The 7,101-nt window shown below is 35.4% G+C and overlaps 1 pseudogene; it reads left to right on the forward strand.

Moving 5' to 3' along the window:
- The first annotated feature begins 3,285 nt into the window (after positions 1-3,285).
- Positions 3,286-3,960, forward strand: LOC115278839 (annotated as a pseudogene).
- Positions 3,961-7,101: the final 3,141 nt, after the last annotated feature.

Here is a 7,101-nt window from a genome sequence, read left to right on the forward strand (position 1 = left end):
ACATGTATTTTTATCTAAATACAGCTAAAACTGTTGATAGCTTCATTTATGGTTTATACTTTCTTGTTTGTATTCTTTCAGAAATCATCCATTTTGAAGTTAAAAAGGTATTATGTTATTTTTTTCTAAATGTTGAAAGTTCTTATTTTTCTGGTAACATACTTTTGTATAAGATATGTAATACGAATCCACTTATAATTTTTAGTATATCATTCCAGCATTGTTTTGAAAAACAACTCCAACTTTTCCCATTGACATTTAATTATATCTCTCGCCACAAATGGCACTTCTCAACACACAGATATCTTTCACTGGGGCTCCTTTTCTGTCTCATTTGTGTGGTGATTTATCAATCAATATACTGTCTTTACTGTTATTACTTTTTCATAACACTTCATATCTCCTAAGGCAGCTTTATTCACCCACATACAAACCAATTCTATTTCTTAAGGAACATTTTGATCATTCTTGGTCTTTTGTTATTTTTATGTAAATTTTAGAATATGTTGCCTCCCACACACACAAAATCATAAGAATTGTTATTAGAATTATTTTCTTTTATATACACAAACATGAAATCAAAAAAGATATATTTATTTTCAAAAGCACATTTTCTAACTTTATCACTGATTTTTATATATACATCAATGGATTTATCTTTAAGATATACATTGATTTGTGCTGTTGTTTTTTGTATGTGTGTGTGTTGTTAATCTATCAAAATCTTTACCTGTCTTATTAATTCTAAAAATGTGTAGCTCCTCTTGATTTCTTTCTTCTATTTATTTATTTATTTTTTTTTTTAATGTCTATTTATTTTCGATACGGAGAGAGACAGAGCATGAGAGGGGGAGGGTCAGAAAGAGAAGGAGACACAGAACCGGAAACAGGCTCCACACTCTGAGCTAGCTGTCAGCATAAAGCCTGATGCAGGGCTGGAACCCAGGAACGTGAGATCTGCCCTAAGCCTAAGTCAGAGGCTTAACTGACTGAGCCACCCAGGCGCCCCTCCTCTTGATTTCCAAGTAAATAATTATGTCAATGCTTGACGATATGTGCTATTCCAAACTTTAAACTGCTACTTGTTTTTCTTGATTTGTTGCACTAAGTAAATCCTTAGTATGATATGTAATACACACTGTGACATTTGGATTTTGTTTTATTCAAACTCTTAAAGCTAATATTTCTAACATTTTAATATCCATTATATTGTTGCCATAAGTTTTTTGATAAATACACTTTATTAGCCTAAAATTTGCTTTGTTCCTTGATTGCTTAAATGTTGTTTATATATGTATATATTTTAATTTTAATATTGAATGTGTAGCTTCTGTCAAGTACTTTTCTTTTTTATAAATTTCTTAATGTTTATTTATTTTTGAGAGAAAAAGAGAGCATGAATGGGGGGGGGACAGAGAGAGAGGGAGACACAGAATCCGAAGCAGGCTCCAGGCTCTGAGCTGTCAGCACAGACTCCAATGTGGGACTCAAACCCATGAACCATGAGGTCAAGACCTGAGCCAAAGTCAGAGGCTTAACCAACTGAGCTACCCAGGCACCCCTGTCAAGTACTTTTCTCAGAACCTAGTGAGATAACAATTTTCTTTTCATGGCCATATCTAGCTTTAAACAATGATAGGATGTATAATCTTCAGCTGGCTGGCCATGATCCCAGCTAAAACTTTATGGATTATATTACTGCAATTATCAGTGTTTACCACATAAATGTAAACTGCCTCACACATTGATGAGAAAGCATTTGCTCTATTTCAGATCCCTAAACAATTTATATATGAGGTATATTTCTTTCTCCACATATGCCTGGTGGGGAAACACTGACTGTTTCTCCCTCTTCTCTCCCGTCCTTTCTCCTTTCCTACTTCTTTTTTTCTTTCTTCGTTCATTCCTTCCTTCATTCCTTCCTCCCTCTCTTGAGAGGTCGATTCAATCTTGTAAACTTTCTAGTTAATGTTTTTTGTTTCTTATTGAGTTACTTTTGGTAATCTATATTTTTTAGCTTATTGATTATTTTCTCTAAATATTCAAGTTTAGGTATTCAAAATATATTCTTCTATATATTTTTTAAAAATCATTATTATATTCCCCTTTCTAATTCTTAAAACTTTAAAAAATTATTATTTTTTAAGTAAGCTCTATGCCCAATGTGAGGATTGAACTCACAATCCTGAATGAAGAGTTGCAGGCCTCAGTGACTGAGTCAGCCAGGCACCCCTTCCCTTTTTAATTATTAATATTGAGTATTTGAAGCTTATTTTGTTTTCCTTGATCAGTCTTGTGAGTGGTTTGTCTATTTCACTAGTTTTGCTTTTTTAAAAAACAACAGTTATATATAAGGATCTTCTGTATTGGGTTTCTCCTGTGTTATTTATTTCATATTTGTAAAGCTTATATTTATACTGCTTTTTGTTTTTATATTTATATGGCTTATTTTCCATTTGCATTTTAAGGGTATAATTATAGTACTTTTCATTACATTTAGCGTTAAGTATTTCTGATTTCTATTATTTAATCACACTTATTCAGAAATATGCTTTTTAAAAATTTTTATTTTATTCTTGTTTGTTTATCTTATAATTAATGGTAAACTTGATAAAACGTTGTTCCTTTATAATGTGATTGTTTTACTTTTGAGTCAAATAAATAGTACTACTGTCTTTCCTATAAATGCTTGGAAACTGTATTTTCTAATTGTCAACAGCAGTGTTAAATGTGCCCATTATTAATTTGTAATCAGATTTTTAAAATCTTCTTTATTCTTCAAAATTTCCCCCCATTGATCTATTTCCCCATTATGAGTTATGTTTAATTGTCTTTTACTGTAATTGTGGATTTGCCCATTACTTTTTATAATATATATATTTTTATTATATTTATATAATATATAAATATAATATATTTATATTTATATATATTTTTTCCTAATATATTCTTTAGGCTATGATATTAACTTCATTTTTTTTTGTTAGTTCACATTCAAACTTTCTGTGGTCTTATATCTTATATATACTGACTTTAAGTTGAAAATAGGTTATATTTTATCCAAATAACCCTTTTTTATCTTTAACTGTTGAGTTTAATAATTTTACATTCTTGGTGCATCAGGGACTTTGCCTGCAGCTTGCCTTACCTGGCACCCAGCACCTCACTCTCCCCTGCTCCATCCATCTCTCAGCACCTGTTACTGTTGGTGGGTAAGGAGTTATTGAAATGTCCAAGAAACTTAATAGTTGGAGCAGGTGGCAAAAGCATGGCATCTAATACATTATGGGCATAAAAGCCTTTGAGAATTTTATCCCCATTGGAGAGTTTTATCCCCATTGGAGGCTGCTGACTTGGGACACTTGCAAAGCCAGAAACAAGTCAAATTTCTGTAAGGCTGCCTGTATTATAGATTCTAAGGTCAGCAATGGCTCAGGCCTCCAGGAGGCCTGGTCTTTGTGTTCCTTCACTACTGCTCCAACTATAATTTCCACAAAGAGTTGGAGACATTGGGCCATGAACTGCCCCTGGTGATGTACCTGCAGGAGGACCATGATGATGAGCTATAGACAAATGGCAATTGGTGAGACCACTTTCTTCAAAAGTGAGGAGACAGATTCTGAGAGTCAGGAAGAAATCATCCAGGAAATTGTCAGGCAACTCATACAAATAGGGGACAGGGTGGATCACAGCAAGACTAGTGAATAACCTGGCAATGCCTGTGGGGGGAAGAGACAAGGAAGGACCTCACCGGTGCACTGGAGCAGGTCATGCAGACTTGTCCTAAAGACAGGGAGAAAGAAAAGAGCAAGGTGATGTTGGCTGATGCTGTTGGTCAAAAAGGTGGCCAATCGATCACACGCCATCCTTGCTCATGATGTCATGTGCACAACAGTGAACTTTATTAGCCAGAGTCTACTCACCTATATGAGGAACTTAGTCAGAAATGGAATGGGCTGAGTTGACAACTTTTCAAAAACATTACTGGTTAACACTTAATATGGTGACAACAGTATACCTTCTTCCAGTGGAGATGGAGCCATGGCCATTTAAACAAAGTTCTTAAGGAAGATAGACATGAGATAATAGCATTTCTTTCTTACTACCTGAATTTCTTTTAATGTTTCTTTACTTATTTTGAGAGAAAGAGAAAGAGCAGAGAAAGGGAGAGAGTCCCAAGTGAGCTCCACACTGTCAGTGGAGAACCTGATACGAGGGTTGAACTCACAAGCAGCAAGATCACGACCTGAGCAGAAATCAGATGCTTAACTGACTGAGCCGCCCTGCCATGCTTCTTTATTACTATTTTAAAGATGATGTTTGAAGCAGCTGATCAAGATAGAAATCTTTGCATTAACATGCTTGAATAAAAATGTCAACTTGCACATATTTGAATGAGTTCCATACCGTCTTCTAAATCCACTACACATTGTGCCTTTATCTTATTTCAGCTATACAGGTCTTCACTTGAAAATTAAATTTAAGAACAGATTGCAAGGCAGAAATAAAAAACACAATGATTTTTTATTTTAAAAAAAGAAAACAACTTTACCATTTACTAAAGGGCATGGTCATATAGCAGGCAATACCACGTTTGAGGAGGACAAGGACTGGAGACTGAGGCACATACCCCTCACAAATGAAAAATTTCTCTCATTAAGGAATGTCTTAATTTTAAGGAAGTAACAGTCTTCCCATTTAAAATCTAAACACTATGAGAGGTTCTGGCCAAAAGTTCTATATTCAAACAATGGAGAAATCAAGCCTCATAACATGTGTTTGATTTTTTTTCAACTTTATTTCCTTTTATTTGCATCAAGAAGGACCAGAGTCAATTAAAAGGTGTGAAAGTGATTTAAGGTCCCATGTCCACTATAGTTTGCCAAACCAGGTAACTAAATACACCTTTTCTCCTTGCAAGAAGTCAAAGCTTTGATAAAAATTTTAAGCAATGGAGGACCAGAAGCTACTGCATACATCCTGTGGGGGAATGTCTGTTAATAATCTTAGATTTTTATTTTCCTTCCATATGCCTCAGCTCATCCTGGCCCAAGAAGCTACATACCTTAGAAGAAAACAGTTTTCTAGGTATAAAAGATGGAAGAACAGTTAGACTCTTAAAAATTCAACAGTTGAAGTAGTTCCCCTTCTTAGGGACACAGTCGGAGTGGAAGGAATAACAAAAGTAAGTCACTTAGGTAGTGCCAAAATAAACCTGAGAGAGCTCACATTTAGAAACAGTACACCCCAGTCTGTAGTTCCCAGGGTAAGCATTTCCTAGGAAGCTGTTTGAAAGTACCATGGTGGATGCTGGGTCCGTAGCACACCGGGCGCCATTCCTCTCACCCAAGAGTGTGCCTGTTACTGTGCAGATGACACTCTGGGGAAGCATATGAAGGAGAGTAAATAGGTACTAATAAATACTTTCTTGTTACCAGAAACACTTTTTGATTCCTTGAGAGTTTCATCAGAAAAGAAAAATGACTACATTGTTCAGCATTAAATACATACTACTCTAAGACCGGGTCTTGATAGGATACCTGCAATCTGTCGCCTATACAAAGAGCAGTCCTGAAAGCCGTGCTCTACAACGGCCACCATTTGGAAATAAATCTTCCAGTAACACTATTAAAATAAATAAAACTATACGTATATGCTTTATCATTACTAATAGATTTATGCTGGTGTCATCCTATTTTCTGCTTTCTGGAGAGATGACTTCTTCTATATATGATGTGACCTTTCTAAATAATATATTTCTTTTGTTTTTAAAATGTGTTCAAAAATTGCTTTATTTTAATTCTTGTCCCCCAACACCCCTGCCACTGATGTTTATATATTTTATTTTTCACTAGTTTTTAAGTTAATCTGAAAATACTAACATCTATACTTTTTAACAGTGATTAATTTTAATTAATCATTTTACTTTTCTCTCCCCTCCCCCACCCTACACAATATCAAATTCTGTGTAACAGTTTGAATCTACCCCTGCCCTCTTGTCTTACATCTGAAGCTGTAGATTGAGTTCTACAGTTTGTTTTTTCTGAAAACTCTGCCTAATATTGATTCATTTCCTGGTACATATTGTTAAAATGGGGTTTGTCAGCTCATGTTTACAAGGGCATTATCTGAGAGAATTCTGTGAGGTTAAGATGAAGATACAGTCTTCCAAAGGGTATTTTAGTTGGTGTCTAGGCAAGGCTGTTTCCAGCCCGGGATGGCTTTTATGGTAACTTCTCAGCATCAAGGTTCTGGACAACACAGATTGTGATGATTTGATATCAACGTACATCAAGATAGACCTGTGTTATGAATTCCTATAGGGAAACTCTTTTTTCTACTTGGAGCTTAAATCAATCAGGTAAACATTCCTTCTCCTTTTTCCTAGTCTCTCCTTTTTGCTAAGAGTGCCTTTCAACGTCTTCATCCTTATGTAGATATAAGTCATGGTTCTAGCTCCACATACAGCTCTGTTCCCCTTTCTTCACCAGACTCTCCTTGTTTTTAAGACTAGCAGATGCTCCCTGAATAACCCAAGCTTCTGGACCACTTGTCTCTCAGTGTTTCACTTTCTTTTCTTGGATTGGGGTCCATAGATATAGGTAAGAATTAAATAAGAGATTTTTAAATGCATTAATGATCAGTTGTCCAACCACTTCATTTTAAAGTTTATTTATTTATTTTAAGAGAGAAAGAGAGACAGTATGGGAGGGGCCGAGCAAGAGGGAGACAGAATCCCAAGCAAGGAATGCAGAGCTTGATCTCAGGAACTGTGAGATTTTGACCTGAGCCCAAACCAAGAGCTGGATGCTTAACCAACTGAGCCACCCAAGTGTCCCTAAACACTTCATTTTTTAGCCAATGACAATGAAGAGCAGAACCGTTGAGTTTTACCGACTTGACCCACATACAGATATCTGTATGATGAGGAAGTCATTGGGACCTTATTGGTAATGTTAATTGGCAACATTTATAGAATTTCTGGCACATAACGCACACTCAAGTCCCCTCCCTCATTTGTTATCATCTCTCCATCACCCAAGTTTTCTGTGTGAGCAACAGTAAAGCAAAGACTAAAATTCAAAAGCACTTCCTTCATCA

This window comes from Suricata suricatta, chromosome 15 (assembly GCF_006229205.1).
Source record: "Suricata suricatta isolate VVHF042 chromosome 15, meerkat_22Aug2017_6uvM2_HiC, whole genome shotgun sequence".
NCBI classification, from domain to species: Eukaryota; Metazoa; Chordata; class Mammalia; order Carnivora; family Herpestidae; genus Suricata; species Suricata suricatta.